The sequence below is a fragment of the Myxine glutinosa genome, chromosome 8, assembly GCF_964187855.1.
Source record: "Myxine glutinosa chromosome 8, kmMyxGlut1.1, whole genome shotgun sequence".
NCBI classification, from domain to species: Eukaryota; Metazoa; Chordata; class Myxini; order Myxiniformes; family Myxinidae; genus Myxine; species Myxine glutinosa.
Window position 1 is genome coordinate 31,668,815 of NC_136268.1, and position 23,519 is coordinate 31,692,333.

The 23,519-nt window shown below is 49.9% G+C and overlaps 1 protein-coding gene across 3 annotated transcripts in view; it reads left to right on the forward strand.

Moving 5' to 3' along the window:
- LOC137432380 (uncharacterized) overlaps positions 1-23,519 on the forward strand; it is a 515,673-nt gene that overhangs the window by 292,442 nt on the left and 199,712 nt on the right. The window lies entirely within an intron of this gene.

Here is a 23,519-nt window from a genome sequence, read left to right on the forward strand (position 1 = left end):
GGGTGGCCACCAAAATTGCGGTCCATATGGTGTATCGATCCAGGCAGCAAGCAGCGAAAGTGCAGGCCCACAACTGCGGAGCCAGCACCTCTCTCTCCTCTCTCTCTGCCCCAAAGCCAGATCCTCGGAGGTGGGAGACAAAAGAAGAAAACAAGTGAGTAAGGTGGCAAGGGCGCAAAAGTGCACGCAATACAAGGTGATGCACACTGGGGGCACATGGGAACCAGGTGAGACAGGTACGTTCCTACCATACGCCCCCCCCCCCCCCACCAGGTAACCTACATGGCCCCTCCCTTACCCCTTACTGTATCCACAAAACACAACACTACCCATAAACATCTACTTTACAAATCAACAAACATCCCTACTGTCTTCCCCGTTCCTCCCATATACCAAATTCGTCTTCTCTCCCTCCTAACCAATCAAATTTGCCATTTTCAACTCTCATCAAAATTTGCCATCTCCAACTGAACATCAAAATTTGCCATTACCAATTCATCATCAGTCCCTCCTAAGGAGGGAGAGATGGAATCCCCCCAATGTCTCATCCACGTCGTGATGCGTCTCACCAATCCACAGCAATCTCATTTCCTGCAACAAAACAAAGAAAACACAGGTGTGGAGTCATCATCACCACAGGTAAGTGGCTGCATATGGTGCGACAGGTTCATCAATCCTAACTATTTCCTAAATGACTTTAACAACTTTACATTACCCGGGGTCTTTCCCTGCCAATCCATTGGCCCTCTTACACTATGGGTTCTAAAAACCAATTCCCATTGACCAACTGTGGTGCTTTTCAATTTGGGGTCTCACTCCCCCGATTCATCTCCCGGTGCCCTCGCACAATTTCTGGGCTGTGGCGTGTACCTCTCCCAGCGGGTCTACCCACCTGCACACCTCCACCACTGTAGTTGCCTCCGAGCTTACCTGCTCCTTACCCTAACCTATCTACCTGGGGAAGGCCCTCTGGCGCTCTCCCCACTCGGTGCCCTCTCTGGCACTGGGCTACCCGGGTCCGTCCTCCGGATCCTCGGGCCCCATCCACAACTCTACCGGCTCCCAGAGCCCACCTGCGGCTTCACCTGGCCGACATCCTCACAGTGGTGGAGTGCCCAACCAACTACACACACTAACAGGCTACACGCCCAGCCATTTCCACAACACTAATGCACCCATCCACAACACCATTCTGCAACCGCACCACAAATGCCAATATCCAACCACAATTTACCTGTACCCTCTACCTAACACTTACACTACCCGCCTCGGGTATCCGTGATGGGGGTCCACTCTTCCCCCATTCACACCTTCGCACCATGCACACCACTCCGTACCACTTACTCCAACTCTCTCCACACACCTGTACTTGCACACCTGTGCTCTCATTCTTGGTGCCGCCTGCACCCTTCTCTCCCCAAGCGCATTCGCGCTGATCCACACACTCACTACTCACACACTGCTCCACACACCTGTCCAGTTGCACACCTGTGCAATCACACCTGTTCAATTCTCACACAGCATCATCTCATCTAACTACTCCCCTCTGAAACTTGCGCTTCCCAGTCGTCCCTTTAAACTATTGCGCTCCCTCGTCATTATCATCCACACTAAACTACCTGCGTCCCCACTACAGGTATCAGTCACTAACTAACCTTAACGTCACCTAATGTCATCTTCGCTAGATCCCTATCAATATAACCTAACCCACCCGGGCTAGTTTTCACTGCCATACACCCCATAAGCTATTGCTCCTTTGCCCCCATATGGGAAGGGTGGCAGGGATGCCCCCCTTACCCACCGGGCCCATCGCTCACTACCAATTTTGCACATCAAATTGCAACAAATTCAAAAATTTGCCAATCACTGCCCATCATCTGCCAATCATTACTGCCAATCCTTTGCTAATCATCAAATTTTGTTTTTCTCTAATTTTGGGGCCAAAACACTATCCTCATCACACAGTCTACTCACTACTGCCTCTCGGTGCGCCAATTCCTGTCCAAAGCCCGGCTTCGTAAAGCCAAGCCATGAATGCGGGTTGTTCTGTGCCAGCGGCTGGACACGTCCCGCATTCGGTGCAGGGAAGGAGGTTTTCCCGGGCCGAGGTCCCACGCACCATCTCGGCACGGAGCCATCCCATGGCCCGATCTCGACCTGCCGGCATGCCTCAACAAAAAGTGGTCGCCATGACGACCCTTCCTATCCAGCCGCCCGCTCCGCCTAGTGGAGCACGGACGCGGCCGTTCAAAGCGAGGCCCAGCACGCACCGAGGGCCCGATTCGGCTAAAAGTCGACCTAACCGCTGCTCCGTTTAACGTCGATGCTTCACCTGCATGCTTACACCCCGCAGCCCGTTCCTTGCTCACACATCCAGCCGTTCCCATGCTCCTCGTACCCTTCCTTACACACCCAGGTACACCCATTCCACTCACAGCCTTGGTCACACACCTGACCACCGAACACTTTGGCACACATTCGTTGGTCGCACACCTCACCAACACACCTCTTCGCGCCCCCTCCTCGGTCACCTCCTCTGTGACAATCACAGGTGTGCTCTCATTCGCACACCCAACCACGTGCCTCACTACCAACTCCAGCGTGCATTCCCACTCACGCTCTACCATTCCAGGTGTGCATCCTTCCATCCCAGGTGTACATCCTCGCTCACCTGTCACAACCAACTCACTCTCCTTGTCACTCTCACTACTCTCACCTCCATTCTTGACAGCGCACTCACCCTTACTCTTGACAGCGCACTCTTTCCTCATGCACCTGTCCGTCACACAACTTTCTCGCGCACACTCTCCCGTTACACCCTCTGTAACACTCACCACAGGTGTGCATTCTTCCTTGCCTTTGACAGCGCACTCTTTCCCCATGCACCCGTCCGTCACACACCTTTCTCACGCACACTCTTGCGCACACTCTCCCGTCACACCCTCTGTAACACTTACCACACCACGCTTCCATGTGCTCCCTCGCACACGCGCTACGACCGACTCATTCTCGCCAGCACCCTCACTCCTTGGCACGCACTTTTTCCTCACACACCCCAGAGTCGGACTTTCTCGCACACCTCCTTTCTCGCACACCAGACCTGTCGCACACTTCACCAACGGCCTCTCACGAACACCCGGGTCCATCTCGACCCCCAAGCTTCTTAAATCCCCTGGCGCATCATACGCACGACCATATTGGTCACCACTTACACCGGGTCCTCTTCCTCTTCGCTTCTCCTCCATCACCTGCGAATCCCTCATCCGGTTAATGAGCACATCATCACGATCCAAACACAGACTTTGGACCAATTCTTTTACCTCCTCTTTTATCTCTTTCTTATCCCCTCTCCGTCGCTTCTTAATTTCGCTCATCCCTTCTTCCACTTCTTCTAATTTCTGCTTCACCTCTTTTATTCCCCGGTACGTCTCCTCAAGCTCGTCCTCCAAGGCTACCTTGACCGTTTCCATGTGCGTCCTCACCTGCCGGTCCTTCGTCTCCATTACCTCTATCACCTCGTCCAGCCTCGTTGTCAGTCCCTCACGTACCATCTGACATTCCCTCTTCGTCGCTACCAAGTCATTTTTTAGGTCATTTTGTGTCGCTTTTAACCCTCCTATTACCGCAGTGTTCCGTTGTACCTGCTCCACTAACTCCGTCTGTCCCACCGTCAGCTGCTCCACCTCCTGCGTCAGCTCCTCTATGCCCCCTTGCAATTTTACAATCCCCTTTCTCACCTCCTTCTCCATGTGCTCCTTACAGTGCCTCACCTCCTCGCGCACTCCTCCGACCTCCTCACTCACACCTCTTCTGATCTCCTCTCCCATCACTTGCATCTCCTGCCCGGATGCCACACTCATCTGCTCCATTTCCTCCCTGTGAGCATCCAGTTTGGTTTCTACCCCCATTCTGACCCCCTCTATCTGCTGCCCCATTTGGTTAACTTCCCTTTCCGCTTGGTCCCTCATGTCCCTCAATTTGCCTTCCATTCTGTTTTCTAACCCCTCTAACCCCTTTTGCATCCCTTCCATTTGATTCTCTTGAGCGGCCATTCTGTTTTCTACCCCCATTAACCCATTCTTTACCTCTTTTATCCCGTTGTCTAACCCCTCAAAATTATTGTCTAACTTCCCAAATTTCTTGTCTAACTCCTCAAAATTATTGTCTAACTTCCCAAATTTCTTGTCTAACTCCTCAAAATTATTGTCTAACTTCCCAAATTTCTTGTCTAACCCCTCACCGGTACCCCTCGCTTCGTCCCTCATTGCCCCCATTTGGTTTCCCATTACCCCCATTTGGCCCTCCAATCGCTCACTATCAGCCCTCATTCCCACAATTTGGTTTCCCAACCGCTCACCCAATCGCTCAATTTGGCTCCCCATACTCATCTGTACAGCTGCCTGTAGCTGCGCAATGAGGGCCTGCATGTCAATCGGCTGCATGTTAAAGCCCGTTGATACAGCGGGCTCGGCTAACGCGCGCTCTTGCGAGGCGCCATTTTGCGCGCCCGCAACGTCGGGCGCAACGACGCTATTTTGTGCGTCTGCTACCCTCACTGCTTCGCTCTCCTCATGTCCCTCAATTTGGTCCTGGATCGACCCTGCCTCACTCTCCTCTACCGGACCCCAGCCGACTTGGTCTGCCATAGCGCGACTTTCAAAATTCGGGTTTTTATATTTTGTAAAACACAATCAAATTTCGCCGTTATAATTTCGAGCGCGTAAAACGCGCTCCGGATCGAATCTCACTCCTCGACACCAATTGTTACCCTAATGGTACAATTGGTGTTCCAAAATTTGGGCTAAATGAATTTAGTCCCAGGTCCGAATCCGACACTCCTGACACCAATTGTTACTGACACGACTTTGATGTTATGGTGGGCCGAGCGGAATGGCCGCCGTGTTCGCACAAGTTACCCGATTATACTCGAACCTTGGCCGAGTCGCGCTACGCTAAATCAATTGAGGAAAGGACACAACGGCTGGGTTTAAAATGACACGACACCAGGGGTACGGTTCTCAAGACCTCCGGAGGAGGTTATAATATTGCGGAAGGTTAGATTACAAAGACAAGAGAGACAGCATAGAAAGGTGGGCACTTAAACACGGTCTTATCTTAGCCCCGACAGACGACAGATAAACGGGACAAGACTGACTCACACGGGGATTGATGGCAAGGAAAGGCGGGTAGTCGATGGCTCAAGGTGCACTCTTGGCTCAGGGGCAGAATCGACCCGGTCCGGTCCAGAGATGCGGGAGGTCTCTCAGCGCTGGAGGTCGCGACTGGTTCTTCTTCGTGGCTGAGGCGCATCTGACGTCACGTCCGGTAAGTGGCTGCGTATATCTGGCGGGGAGTGACACGCCCTCGGCTAGTTAGCTCCGCCCCAGATGGAATCAGTCCGCCCTTCTTATTGGGTGCGGGGGGGTTACCGGGCTCCGCCCTTGACGAGGGGCCGACAGGCAGCCCCTTCGTGGTAACCCCGTCGGCGCACATGGGTAATGGCGGCTAACCGAGCCGGAGTGAGGACGCACACTCCCCGCGCGCTGTTGTGGTAGTTGTTGTTGTAGTTGTTGTTTCATGGGGAAGATGGGAGGAGGTATGGGGAGGTCCTAAACTCACTACTGGTGCCATACAATCACATTCTGGTGCAAAGAAGAGTCAGAATTAATGGAAACGAGTCCTTAACTGACATAGACTAAGAATAACTAGCAAGATGTCCGAAAGTTGTCTACGTGAGATGCGGTGGACCTGGGCACGACATTTAATGGGGGAAAAAGGGGAAGGTCGGTTCTACAGAGTGTTATTTACAGGCAATGGGACTAGGGAATGGGGGATTGGGGATAGTTGGGGGGTATTGGGGAAATAGGGGAATATTTACAAGCGGATATGGAGGCCAAGTCCCATATCCGCAACAATACATTCTGCTGCATGAAGGTCTCCACCAAAGTACTCGACACGTCCCCGGACTGTAAATGCCCAATCATCATTTCGTGATTTAGACATTAAAAGTATCTTGTCCGCAAAGTTGTCTGTTCTAACAAAGCTATAATCATCATAATCAGGACTCCTCTTGCTCGTCACTACTTTATTCCCACAGAATAAGCAGTCTGTTTTGCTATAATAAGGGCCAGTAGAGACACGTGTACGACTGTACGTGTACTTCTTTTGGCAGCTTGAGCAGAATCTAGTTTACCTTTCTTATGGCTCTCTCAATGTTTTTTTTGTTTGTGTAATTCAAGCGGCAGGTCTTGTGAACCTTCGTTGCAGCAGCTACGATGATGCTGTCACCTCTCTCGACACTTGCACTGTTGATGCCGTCAGCTCCTTTTTGAGTAATAACAATGCTGTCCTCATTTTCTGAACCAATTTCCTTTTTGCACAAGACACAGGTTTTTTCACTTGCGTTCATTTTCATGGTCTGAAACACAGAATAAGCTTTGTTTTGACTAGAGTTCTCAATATATGTAGATTGTAGAGTACAATCAATCACCCATGAAAAAGTTAAGCAGGTACCTGATCTGACACAGAACAACAAGTGCACATAGAAAGTCACTTACACTATTGTCTATTGACCTAAACAAGACCAATCCTGATATTAGTCACCTTCACCTGGCAATGGCCTCTTAATACATACAGTAGTCTATACTCTATGTTATATACACATGTCTCAAGAAAAGCACACTTTGATTAGGGTCCGGGGGGGGGGGGGGGAGGGGGTCCACCAGGGGTAAACATGACAGAGTGCACAGCAAGTAACTTGAGAAGTTGCAAGTAACCTGTAGCACATACGGCTACAACATCCATGCAGATAATGTTTTATCAACAAGTTAACTTTTTATGTTATGCCAGTATAACCTGGAGGCTCCTTGAAGAGGAGGGTTGGTTCATACAGTCAAGTCAAGTCAAGTCAAGTCCATGGCCTTAGCATGCAATGTTCACCAAGTGTTTATCAAGTCAGAAAGTAGAAAACAATGGCCATTGAAAAGTTGTTTTCTCTTACCTGTATGATCTTTATTAGCTTAAATACATTGTGTCCTTTTCTATATCATAATGAAACACTTTGATTCAGTAAAATTTGGAGAAATGTGAATCTGATTGGAATCTTTTGTCTTATTCTGGAGAAGAAATGTTTATAGATGGCAGCACTACATTTATGGACTGCCTCACCAGGGCAAAATATGCTAATGCACTCGTCTGCTTTCTGTTTTTCTGGCATGACTGGAGTTTCCTACACAAAATTTAATAGCTAAAATGTCAGTACCATCTTCCATCTTTAATTTGCCACAAAAACTTGAAATAATGAAAAGCTACATCATGACATCATTGATGACGTCATTACATCACTTGGGTACATTGGGCAATACTACATAATGATGAATTCACTGATATACTGGTTAGAAGAGTTTATTTTCACACGTAAATGGGTAAAAACAGCTACATCGATAGGATATTGATCGGATATGAGCAGATATAAGGCACTTTTTAATAGAGGCGGTCATCTTTTTTTGACGTCACATTTAGACCTTTTGCGATAGTCCTATTTCAGCCTACTTTTGGTATGTTGTTCTCTGGACCAAATACTACAGGAAAACACCATAAAACGTTTTCTAGGAATTTTTTTGGGCTTTGCCCATTTATTTCATATTTTGACCTAACTATAGAACGCCACTCAGTAGAGCGCATACTCCCGCCGTGGGTTTAGTTGGAATAGTACGATTTCACAAAAGTTTGAGTGAGTAGTTCAGTGACAACACAAGACAAGACAACACAACACAAGACGGACACTGCACAGATATATATTTAGAATATATAGAAGATAATGTTAAAAAAAAAACAAGGCAATTTCACTTACATTTTCGGATTGAGCGTTCAATTCTATATAAGTGAGTGTATTTTGAGGCATGTGTGACTTCAAATAAAATTGTAAGCCAGAAAACGTTCGTTTCATTCCTGAGGGATACAACATGTAAAACTGGTCCAAACGTCAAAACAAAACTCGCTCATTTTAAGTCGTACAAGCTAATGCGGACACTCATTCTTCTGGGAAGAATCCCGTGCACATGCTGGTCACACTTATAACTCACCTAAGTCTTTATAAGTTAATCAGATGCTGACACCGCGATTGACATTCGCTGAGGTAAATGTTGATATGTCTTCTGAGGTAAAAAAAAAAAGAAAAAAAAGTTTTAAAGCATTATACGTATCAAACGATACATTTTATGAAACGGCGAAACCGAATACACACTTTGCTGGTTCTAAAATGACAGAATATGTCTTTATTAGAAAGAAAAAAAAGAACCTTGAAGACGACGCTGCTAGCAAAATACACCGCTCTAACGCATAACCACGAGTTTAAACTATATTTACAACAAATATGAAAACTATTTTCATATCACAATGTTAAATATAGAATATATAGAAAATAATGTTTTTTAAAAAAGAGCCCTATCTTCCAATGGCAAACAATCCTTCAAAAAATTCCTGGATCCGGAATAATATCCTGAGCTTCACCAAAAACTAATCAATTCTTTCTTATCCCAAGGGCAATCATCCCACCAAGTTTCATCCAAATCCGTTCAGAACTTTTCCAGATATCTTGTTCACACACACACATACACACACACACACACACACACACACACACACACACACACACACACACACACACACACACACACACACGATCGAATGCATTACTCTGTAGCGTGGTGCTACGCACGCAACTTGTTTGCAGAAGAAGGTAAGCCACATCGCGTCGGGTCAAAAGAGTTTATTGTAAAGCTCAAACTGGAGCACTGACTCGCTCGGGGCCGCGAGCCCCGTGTATATCCCGAGGCCACGCCTACCCCTAGGGCGTGGCCGACACCCTCTTTGTGCGCGGAATGATGTCACCGCGCCAGCGAGCCATCGTGTCCGCCACACGCGCCCACCCCCCCACCCCCCAGAATTCCCGCACACCTGAAGGGTCAGTTTGCGGGGCAAACAGATGACCCGGCCGAAGCGCGGCGTCTGGGATGCCGGGATGCCGTCTGGGATGCCGCTGGCGGCATCTGGGATGGGTGCAGGACAGGGTGGTGGCGTGCCGGCGGGGCTGGGCGGTGCCGGGGGTCCGCCCGCCGGGGGGCGGCCCCGACGCGGGGGCCGAGCCACTGGCGGGGGGTGGTCCACGTCGAGGTGGGCTGGCTTGAGGCGGTCCATGGAAACGCGGTCAGGAGTACCGCCGATGTCCAGGGTGAAGTGTTTCGCCCCGGTCTCCAGCACGCGGAAGGGCCCGTCGTACGGGGGCCGCAGCAGTGTCCGGTGGGCGTCGTGGCGGACGAACACGTACTCCGCCGAGCGAAGTTCCGGGGCGACGTGCGTTGGCGGGCACCCGTGGTGCGCCGTCGGCACCGGGGCAAACCTCTGGGCGGTCTCCTGCAGTGCGGAGCGCTGCTGCGCGCGGACCATGGTGCCGTGGAGTCGGGGAGGAACTCGCCCTGCACCCGCAGCGGTTGTCCGAAGACCAACTCCGCCGCGGATGCGCGCAGGTTGTCCTTGGGCGCCGTCATGAGGCCCAGCAGGACCCAGGGGAGCCTGTCGACCCAGCCGCCGTCGCGGAGGGTGGCCCGGAGCACGGCCTTTGAGGAGCGATGGAAGCGCTCGCACAGGCCGTTGGCCTGGGGGTGGTACGCCGTGGTGCGGTGCAGCTGGACGCCGAGCCCCCGGGCGACCGCCCCCCAGAGCTCCGAGGTGAACTGGGGGCCGCGGTCGGACGAGATGTCCGAGGGGGCGCCGAACCGGGCAACCCAGGTGGCGATGAACGCCTGCGCGACGTCCGCCGCCATCGTCGCCGCCAAAGGCACGGCCTCCGGCCACCGGGTGGTGCGGTCCACCATGTTGAGGACGTGGGTGAAACCCCGCGAGGGGGGCAGAGGTCCCACCAAGTCCACGTGAACGTGGTCGAACCGACGTTCGGGCACAGTAAACGGGGCCAACGGGGCCTGGGTGTGGCGGTGCACCTTCGTGCGCTGGCACACGAGGCATGTCCTGGTCCAATCGCGGACGGTCTTCCGGAGGCCATGCCAGACGAACTTGTCGGCGACCCGCCTCTGGGAGGCCTTCGTGCCCGGGAGGGACAGGCCGTGGATGGCGTCAAAAACCCGGCGCTGCCAGCCCACGGGCACGATGGGGCGAGGCCGGCCGAGGGAGACGTCGCACAAGAGGGCCGTGCCGCGCCATCGAACGGCACCTCGGTGACGCGGAGGCCCGTGATGGCGGTCTACAAGGCCTGGATGTCGGGGTCGGCGGTCTGGTCCGCCGCCATCCGGGCATAGTCGATCCCGAGGTGGACCGTGTGGGCGACGGACCAGGAAAGGCAATCCGCCACCGGGTTGTCCTTCCCCGCGACGTGCCGGATGTCCGTCGTGTACTCGGACACGGCCGAGAGGTGACGTTGCTGCCGGGCCGACCACGGCTCGGCGACCTTGGCCATCGCGAAGACCAGGGGCTTGTGGTCGACGAAGGCCGTGAACGAACGGCCCTCGAGCAGATGGCGGAAATGCCGGACCGCCAGGTGAAGCCCGAGGAGCTCGCGGTCGAAGGTACTGTACCGCCGTTCGTGCGGGCGGAGTTGCCGGCTGAAAAACGCCAGCGGCTGCCAAGCTCCCTTCACCCATTGCTCTTGCACCGCGCCCACCGCGTAGTCCGACGCATCGGTGGTGAGGGCGATCGGTGCATCGTGCGCCGGGTGCGCGAGCATGGTGGCGTTAGCCGAGGCGAGCTTAGCGCCCGCGAACGCCGCGTCCATCGGCTCGGTCCAAGCAACGTCACCTTTGCCCGGCTTCCCAACGGAGGGCCTCGTGCAGGGGGCGCAGGAGCTGGGCGATGCGGGGCAGGAACCGGTGATAAAAGTTCACCATGCCCAGGAACTCCTGGAGCCCCTTGATCGTGCGGGGGCGCGGAAACCCCCTGACCGCCTCCACCTTGGCCGGCAAGGGGATGGCCCCGTGCCTGGTGACACGGTGCCCCAAAAAGTCGATTTCGGCGACGCCGAACCGGCACTTGGCGGGGTTGATGATCAGGCCATGCTGGCCCAGGCGTTCGAAGAGCGTGCGGAGATGGCGGAGGTGCTCCTCACGGGACGCGCTTGCGACGAGGATGTCGTCCAGGTAGACGTAAACGAAATCCAAGTCGCGCAAGACACTGTCCATCAGCCGCTGGAACGTCTGAGCCGCATTCTTCAACCCGAAGGGCATCCGCAGAAACTCGAAGAGGCCGAATGGTGTAATGACGGCCGTCTTCGGTATGTCCTCCGGCCTGACGGGGACCTGGTGGTAGCCGCGGATGAGGTCCACCTTGGAAAAGAGGGACATTTTCGCCATCCGGGCGGAAAAGTCCTGGATGTGAGGGACCGGGTAGCGGTCGGGGGTGGTAGCATCGTTGAGGCGGCGGTAGTCCCCGCACGGCCGCCATCCCCCGCCGGGCTTCGGCACGATGTGCAGCCGCGATGCCCAAGCGCTCTTGGAGCGCCGCACGATGCCCAGCCGCTCCAGCGTAGCAAACCCCACTTTCGCCACCGCGAGCTTCATCGACTCGAGGCGGCGTGCCCGGGCATAGACCGGTGGCCCGACGGTGGGGGTGTGATGCTCCACCCCATGCTTGACGGCCACCGCCAAGAAGGTGGGCCGCGTGAGGGCCGGGAAACTGACGAGGAGGCGGGTAAAGTCATCCGCTGCCGGAAGCGTACAAACCAAACTCGCCGGGACGGAACCGTTTAGCAAGCCACTTGGTGAGCCGCGCAGTGAGCCGCTCAATGAGCTGCTCAGCAAACAAGCGAGCGAGCTAAAGGTTTCGGCCTGGACGAGCCTTCTGTGCTTCACGTCCACCAACAACCCATTTGCACATAGGAAGTCCGCACCGAGCAATGCCATGGGCACGCTGGCGGTTACGAACGACCATTGAAAGCGCTGCCTTCCAAACCGCAGGGAGAGGCAGCGCTTCCCGAATGTGCATATGGGTGTACCGTTGGCTGCAAGCAACGCGGGGCCCCGGCCCGTGGTTCGCTTGTCGGACGCGTGGGCTGGGATGACGCTTACCTGCGCTCCTGTGTCGCAGAGGAAGCGGCGCCCGGACAAGGTGTCCGTAATGAATAAGAGGCTGCCGGAATTGCCGACGCTCAGGGCCGCTACCGAGCGTCAGCTTGGTCGTTTCCCGACTTGCCAAACGAGCACGGCGGCCAACACTTCTTAGCCTTGTGGCCGAACCTGGCGTGGAAACGGCACCAGGCTTGCGGCGGGAGCGGCGGAGGCCGCGGCGTTCGCCGCTGCAGTGGTGGTGGGCGGGGCATGGCGGCGGCCACGAGGTGTGCATGCGCATCAGCCTCGGGATCCACGAGGTGTGCATGCGCATCAGCCTCGGGATCAGCGACGGCCGCACCGAAGCTCGCCCGCGTGTCACAAGCCGCGAAAAACTTGTCGGCCTCGACGGCCAGAGCGCAGGGTTCCCCTATGTTGGAACAGGCCAACGCGAGGCGTACCTGTGCCGGTAGCTGGCATAGAAAAAGCGCCTGGAATAAAAAATCCGGGGCTTTGTCACCCAGCAACGACAGCATGTAGTCCATCCGTACCGTTGGTCGTGCGTCACCGAGTTTGAGAAGGTCCAGGAGGCGGTCCGCCCGTTCGAGCTCCGTGAGGCCGAACGTGGCGATGAGGAGACGTTTGAGCGCCGTGTACTTGTGCTCCGCCGGTGGGTGCCGCAGGATGGACACGACTCGGGCGACCGTGCCGGGCCCGAGGGCGGCGATGACGTGATAGTAACGCGTCTCGTCCGCCGTTATTCCTCGAAGCTGGAACTGTGCTTCGGCCTGCACGAACCATACCTCGGCCTGTGCTTCCCAAAACTCAGGGAGCTTTACCGCGACCGCGTTGCTGGCCATGGCGCGTTCTGTGGTCAGCGACGGCTGAACCAAAAGGGGTCACCAGTGTAGCGTGATGCTACGCACGCAACTTGTTTGCCAAAGAAGGTAAGCCACATCGCGTCGGGTCAAAAGAGTCTTTATTGTAAAGCTCAAACTGTAGCACTGACTCGCTCGGGGCTGCGAGCCCCGTGTATATCCCGAGGCCATGCCTACCCCTCGGGCGTGGCCGACACCCTCTTGGTGCGCGGAATGATGTCACCGCGCCAGCGAGCCATCGTGTCCGCCACAACTCCCTGGCGGGAGTAACTAGAGAGTTCACAGAACACATCACCCACCCTGTCTCGAGAAACAAGGACATGGGCAGGGTCAGCAGGCAGCAAATTTGATTGGTCAAGATGAAGTAAAATGCCGCAATATTTTGTCCAAGTATACCGACCGCAGAAGGGTTTTGAAAGTGCTAAAAAGGCGATTTGTGTTTCACAGTGTTCAAGTATATAATTCAATTGAAATAAAAGGAAGATTAAAAAAGTTGTAAAAAAAAAAAAACAGAAGTTTACCGCTGTTGATACCCCGTCTTTTACACCACATTATTTAACATGTTACATTAGTGCCACGTGCCTGTTGTTTGTGTCCATTATGACATCCTTAAAAAGAGTAAGGTTCCTGTTTGGAATTATTTCCCATTTTGTCTGACTGACAGACATGCAGACAGTAAAAAATGATCTCACTCCTCGCTACCCACGTGCTATCGGGACGAATTCAGAGCCAAAGTGCTGCACTTGCTAAACTGCAGGTTCGTTTTCCGATTCACGGCCCAATATGTGTTTAAATATCAAATTAATTGAAATTAGGTTGTTCCTCAATCATATTATAGACAGAAGGTCAGACAGACGGACAAAGTGAACCAAAAGCTTAACCTCACTTTTCGCGTACATGTCGGGATAATAAATATTGTTACGGATTCGGTGGTCGGCGCTCCCCTTACCAAGGGGGGGGGGGTTAATCCCCTCGTCTTTTACACTGGCCGATCCCCCAGTCCTGGAAACTATAACGCTCCTTTGCGGGGTTGTGATTGGCCAGGGTGATTGGTCAATGGGTTCCCAAATACCTTTGCCAATCCCTCCGCAAAGCAGGGATATAATTCCCTGCTTGGACCCGGACAAGATGGAGTTTGCCGAGTGGTTAGCAGTCCGAAATCCGAGTCGTTAGCAAACACTAACCCGATCCTGAGCGTTGGCCAAATCGTGCCACATATATTCAATTGAAGGAAACAGACTAAGGCGATCGAATGGAGAAGAAACCAAAGTGAAAGGAAGAACACAGAATTTATTATACAGTACTAGAAGAGGAAACGAAAGGTAATGTACAGTTGAAGAGGAAGAAGCAGTAACACAGGGCAGCCTTATACAGTCTTATATAACACTCCCAAGACAATACGAACAGACTTACACGAAAGGGTAGTGGTGGGAAGGAAGAGAAGGTTCATGCAGATGGCAGGGAAGGAAAGTCCGGCAGATGGTACAGGCGTCGAGGTCCCGCTCCAGGTGCACGCTCCACTCCGGTCCACGTTTTGGTTCGCGGTGAAACCCGGCAAGTAGCGCGATTATTATCGTCGTGATAGCGGACCGACCCTCTCTCTCTCTCTTTGCTCTTGCTCATCTGCCCTTACCATCCACTGGGCTCATCTGGCTCTCTCGTTCTCCCGGGCACATCTTTTGAAGTAGTCCCTGGCGGTGCTTATATCAGGCTTTTACGTATCAAGCCGCCGCTTTTAGGACACACCCACCGGTGAGCTCGCCTCGGCCCTGATTGGTCGCGAGGGCTCCCGGACTCCGCCCCTTGATGGTGCGTTGATGGGCCACGCCTTCGTTCCTGGCGCTCCTCCCCCTTCTTCTCCAACTCGGCCGCGTGGCTTATGGCGGCTTGCGGGATAGAAAACCACTCGCACCGCTTTTGAAAGGAACTTTGGGGCCTACTCTTATTTAATTAATACAACGCAGATTCAACTATTGGAAACAGAGCCTTACCTGAAACATAGACTAATGAAATAACTGAAGAAGGTCCTATGGTGTCCTACATGTACAACATGTACATGGCCTAACTAGGGTGCAACCTTTACAAAGGGGGATATTTACAAGGCTTATTATTATTTACAAGTGAAGCTTCTAAAAACCGTAACAATATATTTGCCATAACTAATTTTTTTTTACGTTTGTTACCTCCGCTACCAAAGGTGGATGGAGGTTGTTTGCACCCCTGTCTGTTTGTCTGTCCATTTGTTTGTTACTTTGTGAACAAAATTCTCAAAAATTTGTGGACGGATTCAGACGAAATTTGGTTGATACGTGGCATATATGACAAGGACGAAATGATTAGATTTTGGTGAAGATCCGGATTCGGATCCGGCTACTAGAATTTTTAAAGTGATTCTTCACCATTGGGAGATGGGGCCAAAAACGATACACAGCAGGATATCTCAAAAAGTTATGGATGGATTTGGACGAAACTTGTTGGACAGGGTGGGTGTCTGACAAGGACAAATAGATTCGATTTTGATGAAGATCTGAATATGGATTCGGATCTGAGAATTATTTAATTTTTAAAGTGATTTTCACCATTTAGGAGATCGGGTCAAAAACGACACATAGCAGGATATCTCAAAAAGTTGTGGACGGATGATTTTGATTAAATGTGATTCTGCATTGTGATTTTCTGGTCTACTCTGGGTTCGTAAACTGTTCACCCGGCGAATGTATGCTCTCTCGTGAGTAGCTTAATAATTGTTCTGCATGTTTTTAACACTTTCATCATCTCCATCACCTGATGTTTTGCACACACCACTTCATTTGTGACCTTTAGGCCGTCACACAATCCTGTTGATATTCTCTCCCATGATGTCATTACATTTTGTATCCTGTGCAGGCCTCCATTACCACACATCATGCGTGCCTCCTCATGTAGCACAGCCCCCTCCCTTACCCTCAACAGTGCCCCACCTCCCCCCAGCACCAATGAAAAGGCCCGGCGAGGGCCAGGGGAGGCGGGTTTGGTGACACGTTCCATGCTCCATTATGTGCAACCTGACACGCCAAAGGGATCTGCTGAACTTCAAAAAGGTTCACCGTGACGTTACATTCAATACGCAGAAACAATCTCGAGTGACACACCATCTTGATTCGAAGTGTCCTTTTGCCATACGAGATCGAGGTAAACACGAGTGACAGGCAAATTGACAGTGGGGATCACAGGTGGGTTCAACAAGCAATGGAATGAATGAATAAGAGATGAAAAAACACAGTAACCTGCAAGTAAGAGAGTTAGCTTAGTTCTGGGTTAATGGGGGTAGAAATTATCACGGAGAGGGGTGGGGGATGACATGAGATGGAAGGTAGTCCACCATCTGGGAAGGGTGGAATTGACCAGCATTCTTGTAGAGTTGGCCAGAGGGAGGTTTTTGGCCCAAGTCTTTCACGAATCGGGGTTCGAGTTAGGTAATTTGTTAATGATGGCTTACCTACTCTTCACGAAGGACACCGTGGGATATTTAACATCCACCAACAAATACCAGCAGATGGAGCGCCATTTAACGTCCATCGAGGGACGGCACACACTACAGCGAATGGCGCAAAGCAACAATGTCAGCGAGGAATCTTGTACAAACCTGTTTTGTCGGAGATTTCCACACACTTGATTCGAACACTGTTGCTATGGCACCGTGCTGGTCCGTCGCCGACAGCGTGCCAGGATGAAGACGCAGAAGCAGCAATGGCCTGTGGGTATAAAGGACAGGGTGGAGAGAAGGCGGCTTCAGGGAACGTTTACCAACTTGCTAATCCAGTGGAATTTGCTACAGGAGTTGAGCGTTGTTATATGATGGTATATACATCCAGAGGATGTATCCAACACTGCACTACATCGTGGTAGTCTGCGGATAGTGAGGAGAGAGAGAGAGAGAGACACGACGTCCAGGGGCACCATCTCTGCTGCAGAGCAAGTCGCATTGACCTTGCGGGTTTTGGATTTGGCCACAGGTAATGCAGAACTGAAATATATATATACGTAGTGTGTTCAAAAAGTATCCGACCTTTATTTTTCGTGCGTGAAAAAAAGAAGCTAGGGAGGCGTTGATTGGTGCACGTATGTAGGCGATCCTAATGCGCACGCGTGAATTTTTTCCCACCTGCAGAAGCTGTCATTCGACGGCAGACCGCCGATGAGTGAGGACATGTAAGTGAGCGCTGTCGGATTTTCGTTTTTGACAAAATGACGGAAAAACTTGAACAACGCACTGCATCAAATTTTGTGTTTTTTGGCCTCGGGGATGTTGGATGCTTCCATTGTGATGACTGCAACTTGGTTTCTGGGTCATACCCATAAACCCAGGACTCATCGCCAGTGATCACTGTGTTGAGGAAGCTGAGATCGCTGTTCACAGTCTCCAGCATGTCCTGTGCGATCTCCAAACGGAGTTCCTTCTGCTCAATCGTTAGCAGCTTTGGTACGAACTTCGCTGAGATTCTCCTGAAGCCCAAATCCTCCTTCATAATGGAATGAACGGTGTTGAATCTTGCAGATCGTTTCCACTTGGGAATCGCCAAGCTTTACACAAAATTTGATGCAGTAGCGTTGTTCAAGTTTTTCCGTCATTTTGTCAAAAACGAAAATCCGACGGTGCTCACTTACACTTCCTCACTCATCGGCGGTCTGCCGTCGAATGACAGCTTTTGCAGGTGGGAAAAATTCACGCGTGCGCATTAGGATCGCCTACATACGTGCACCAATCAACGCCTCCCGAGCTTCTTCGTTTTTACGCACGAAAAATAAAGGTCGGATACTTTTTGAACACAGTAGTATATAATATACACGTATATATATATTGTTATGGATCCGGGGGACGGCACTCCCGTTAGCAAGGGGGGGTTAATCCCCTTGTCCTGTTAAGCTGGCCGTCCGACCGGTCCTGGGGGTATGACGTCACTTCCGGTCGATGGTAAGTAGGGTTGTAAGCCCAATTTGTCTTAATACCTAATTACTACCACCGGCCGTAAGCGAGGAAATACTCCCACCCGGGCCGCAGCGTGATTGGATTGCGCCGAGCGAAGCGAGCTACGACTCGGGCCGTTAGCAAGAGACTAAACCCGACTATAAAGCGTTTGGCCAAAATCGCGCCACAGGTATTCAATGGGAAGAAGGGACTAAAGCGATCGGGGGAAAGAAGAAGCCAAAGTAAGGAATAACAGATATTTATTAATTATGTACACGAAAACCCAAAGAAGAGGAAACGAAAGTAATATACAGAAGAAGAAGAAGCAGGACACAGGGCAGCCATAAGCAGCCTTATATTATACCCCAGACAAAACGAACAGACTCACACGAATAGGGATTGGCAGGAAGGAATGGCTGGAAGGGGAAGAAGGTCCAGGCAGGTGACAGGGTAGGAAGGTCCGGGCCGGTGCGCAGCGTCGAGGTTGGCTCCAGTCCATGCTCCGGGCTCGAGGCAAAACCCGGCAGCAGCTGCACATATTCGTTTCACGCGGGCTGACAATGTGAATGGATGGCGTAATGTCAGCGGACCCACTCTTCTGCCTCCCGATCCTTTGCACTCAGCTCTCCTCTCTTTGATCTCTTGACACACTCATCCCTCTCACTCATCTCCTGAAGCAGTCCCTCGCAGCCGCTTTTATTGTCCGTGTAGGAATCAAGCCACCGGCTCCGATGACACGCCTACCGGTCGGCTCACCTCGGCGCTGGTTGGCCGGCAAGGGCTCGCTGACTCCACCTCTGATGACGAGTTCACGTGCCACACCTCGTTCTTGTGGTTCCGCCCCTTTCCTCGGCTTGAGACCGCGTGCGTAATGGCGGCTTGGTGCCAGCAAAACATCCCAAGGCAACGGCAGCGAACGCTATCCTAGTTACTGCACTTTGACGAGCGGGAGAGGTGCTTGGGAAAATTGAAAGGGGCCTATCTTATTTGATTAATGCAACGCAGATTCAGCTATTGGGAACAGATCCCTAACTGAAACACATAATAATGAAATAACTACAGAAAGGTCCTATGGTTCTCTACGTGTTGTACATGGACTAACTAGGGTGCGATCTTTAATAAAGCCAATTGATGGGGATATTTACAGGGGATCATTTATAAGGGAAACATTTACTAAAATTTACTAGTGAAGGTTCTAAAAACCATAACAATATGTATATATATATATACTAGCAGGAGTACCCAGGGAAGGGGGAGGAAGGGAGTGGGGGAGTGGAAGGGGAGGTGAGGGGAAAGATAAACTATATATACATCCTTTGGGTGGGGAGTTGGCTTTGACAGGCCCCTCCGTTTTGGGGGAAGGGGGGAGGGGGTGAAAGGGAAGGAGGAAAAATTTTCCCGTGCAAAGAGTGCCTCATAATCTCAGTGTTGCCCAGGTAAAAAAGGAAATTGTAATACCCTCTGCCACCAACACCAGGTGGCGCTACACGATACACATTTACATAGAGAATTTACACCCCTCTCCCCGTCTCCCACACCCCTGCATGAGGCTGCGGCCACATAGCCTATGTTACCCCCCAGACAAAGTTGTATTTGTATTTGTACCCTGAGTAAAGTGTATAAGCGTTTATAGCTGTAGTATCCAGCGTTGCTCAAGCGAAAAATAAACATTAACATATTTGAAATGAGGGCAAATATCATAAGACCATGGGCCGTACCTAATTTTTCTGCTTAGTTTTTGAGTTTCATAGTCTCCTCCTGGGGACTGAGTTAGGTCAAAATATGAAATAAATGGGCAAAGCCCAAAAAAATTCCTAGAAAACGTTTTATGGTGTTTTCCTGTAGTATTTGGTCCAGAGAACAACAAACCAAAAGTAGGCTGAAATAGGACTATCGCAAAGGGTCTAAATGTGACGTCAAAGAAAGATGACCGCCTCTATTAAAAAGTGCCTTATATCTGCTCATATCCGATCAATATCCTATAAATGTAGCTGTTTTTACCCATTTACGTGTGAAAATAAACTCTTCAAACCAGTATATCAGTGAATTCATCATTATGTAGTATTGCCCAATGTACCCAAGTGATGTAATGACGTCATCAATGATGTAATGACGTCATCAATGATGTCATGATGTAGCTTTTCATTATTTCACGTTTTTGTGGCAAATTAAAGATGGAAGATGGTACTGACATTTTAGCGATTAAATTTTGTGTAGGAAACTCCAGTCATGCCAGAAAAACAGTAAGCAGACGAGTGCATTAGCATATTTTGCCCCGGTGAGGCAGTCCATAAGTGTAGTGCTGCCATCTATAAACATTTCTTCTCCAGAATAAGACAAAAGATTCCAATCAGATTCACATTTCTCCAAAATTTACTGAATCAAAGTGTTTCATTATGATATAGAAAAGGACACAATGTATTTAAGCTAATAAAGATCATACAGGTAAGAGAAAACAACTTTTCAATGGCCATTGTTTTCTACTTTCTGACTTGATAAACACTTGGTGAACATTGCATGCTAAGGCCATGACTTGACTTGACTTGACTTGACTGTATGAACCAACCCTCCTCTTCAAGGAGCCTCCAGGTTATACTGGCATAACATAAAAAGTTAACTTGTTGATAAAACATTATCGTGTGCTGCATGGATGTTGTAGCCGTATGTGCTACAGGTTACTTGCAACTTCTCAAGTTACTTGCTGTGCACTCTGTCATGTTTACCCCTGGTGGACCCCCCCACCCCCCCCTCCCTGGACCCTAATCAAAGTGTGCTTTTCTTGAGACATGTGTATATAACATAGAGTATAGACTACTGTATGTATTAAGAGGCCATTGCCAGGTGAAGGTGAGTAATATCAGGATTGGTCTTGTTTAGGTCAATAGACAATAGTGTAAGTGACTTTCTATGTGCACTTGTTGTTCTGTGTCAGATCAGGTACCTGTTTAACTTTTTCATGGGTGATTGATTGTACTCTACAATCTACATATATTGAGAACTCTAGTCAAAACAAAGCTTATTCTGTGTTTCAGACCATGCAAATGAACACAAGTGAAGAAACCTGTGTCTTGTGCAAAAAGGAAATTGCTTCAGAAAGTGAGGACAGCATTGTTATTACTCAAAAAGGAGCTGACGGCATCAACAGTGCAAGTGTCGAGAGAGGTGACAGCATCATCGTAGCTGCTGCAACGAAGGTTCACAAGACCTGCCGCTTGAATTACACAAACAAAAAAAACATTGAGAGCCATAAGAAAGGTAAACTCGATTCTGCTCAAGCTGCCAAAAGAAGGACACGTACAGTCGTACACGTGTCTCTACTGGCCCTTATGATAGCAAAACAGACTGCTTATTCTGTGGGAATGAAGTAGTGACGAGCAAGAGGAGTCCCGATTATGATGATTATAGCTTTGTTAGAACAGACAACTTTGCGGACAAGATACTTTTAATGTCTAAATCACGAAATGATGATTGGGCATTTACAGTCCGGGGACGTGTCGAGTACTTTGGTGGAGACCTTCATGCAGCAGAATGTATGTACCATCATTCTTGTGACTCACATTTTCGCACATTATGTGATATTCCAACACAGCATAGGTCAGGACCAGGGAGCAATAAGAGAAGGAAAGTTGGGCGGCCAACCGACGATGACCAGGACCAAGCTTTTAAGAAGGTGCTTGCCTATTTTGAGGACAATGATGAAGAACAGTTGACTATTACAGACCTTTCCAATAAGATGAAAGAGTACTTGCATGATAGTGATTCTCGTGCATATGGCAATCAGTATTTGAAGTCTAAATTATTAACACACTACGGGGATTCGATATTTGCGGCTGAGGGTGCGGGACTACATGATATTGTGACTTTTCGAGAAAAAACAAGTACAATTCTGCGGGAATACTTTAAGATGCAAAACAAGGATGACAAGGAAGCCCAGAAGAGAGCAATAATACAAACTGCGGCGAAGTTAATCAAAAGCGATATCAAGACTGCTATAATGCCCATCAGGAGTGAGTATCCCAAAGCCACAGACCTGAAACTGGAGTCCACTCTTGAGTATGTTCCCCAGAGCTTGCGTTACATGCTTCAGAATCTTCTTGTCGGAAAGGACACTCGGAGGAAAGAAGCAAGTACAGGCCACTCAATCATTCAGGCAGTTCGTCCAAGGACAGTTACAGCCCCACTACAGCTAGGACTTGCAGCACAAATGCACCATCACTTTCACTTTCGATCTAGATTTCTTATAGACAGTCTTTCTGCAATGGGTTATTGTGCATCATATGCCGAAGTTCAGCGATTTGAAGAAAATGCTGCGTCTTCAGTTGCTCCAGATATTTTAGGTGGTCAAACAGCCATAAGCGACACGATGCTGTTATTTGCCGCAGATAATGTGGACCACAACATTGTGACTCTTGATGGGAAGGGTACGTTCCATGGAATGGGACCGATTGCCGCTGCAACTCCGGGCAGTAAAGTGAGCTCCACAATTCTTAGGCAAAAATTGTGTGAACTAAACGTCATGAATGAAACTAAAATTCCAATCGGCGAATACCGCTTCTCAAAGCACGCCCGCCACAGCATCAAATTCCAACCACGACCATTGCTGAATAACGATGACCATAAAATTGATTTGTTTTAGGAGATGTCCTTCAGATTTCATGTACAAATCCCAAATCGGCAAGGAATGATGCACATGCTGACCAGTGAGCGGGGCCACCCAGGACAATCATCTGTGCTGTTCCTGCCAATGATTGATATGTATCCTGGAGACATGACGTGCATCCTGTCCACTCTCGAGTTCATATGCAAGCTCGCGTCAAAGCGAGGTCAATACAAATATATTGACCTCGCAATACAAAGCGAGTATCGCCTGGACTGACATCCTGGGTACCAACTAATTAAGAAAAGGTGCACATTGGTTTTATTTGTGTATGAGTGTGTTAAAAGAGTGTGGAGCATTTTGGCCTCATCAGTGACTTGATGATGCCATCTCACACAGATATACAGGACAAAAACTAGTTCAATTTAATTTCATGTGAATCTCAGTTTCATAAATTGGAATTTACCATCAGATTAAAAAATTAGGTCATGACGTTATTTCATGACGTCATGTCATGTCTTGACGTCATGGCATAACTTAGAGACACTTCTGTTGACTGCAAGACTTCTAAGGTCATAAGCTTTATGAATAATTTTCACTTTTAAAGTGGTCTAGTACTGCTCGTTTCAAAAGAAATGTGAAGATATTAGGATTTTTGGTCAAATGGCGGCCATTTTGTTTGACGTCATATTTAAACCCTTTGCGGTTCTCATATTTTGGCCTACTTTTGTGATGCTGTTCTCTTGGCACAATATTACTGAAAAACACCATAAAATGTTTTCTAGGAATTCTTTTGGGGTTAGTCTGCATAATGATCCTACTAACTACTTGAAACCTTCCTTAATATATTCCTCATATGTGGCTGAACCCAAAATCAAATGTTCCCAAGCTTGAAAATTGAGTGTTACTGAGAATTTCACAAAAAAACAAAGAAATACATAGAAATGGTTGCTAAGGTAATTTTACCCTAGCAACGGTGACACATAGGCATTTTCTGTGGGTTTAGAGCACAGAAATGTAACAAATGGGCAGAAGAAATACTT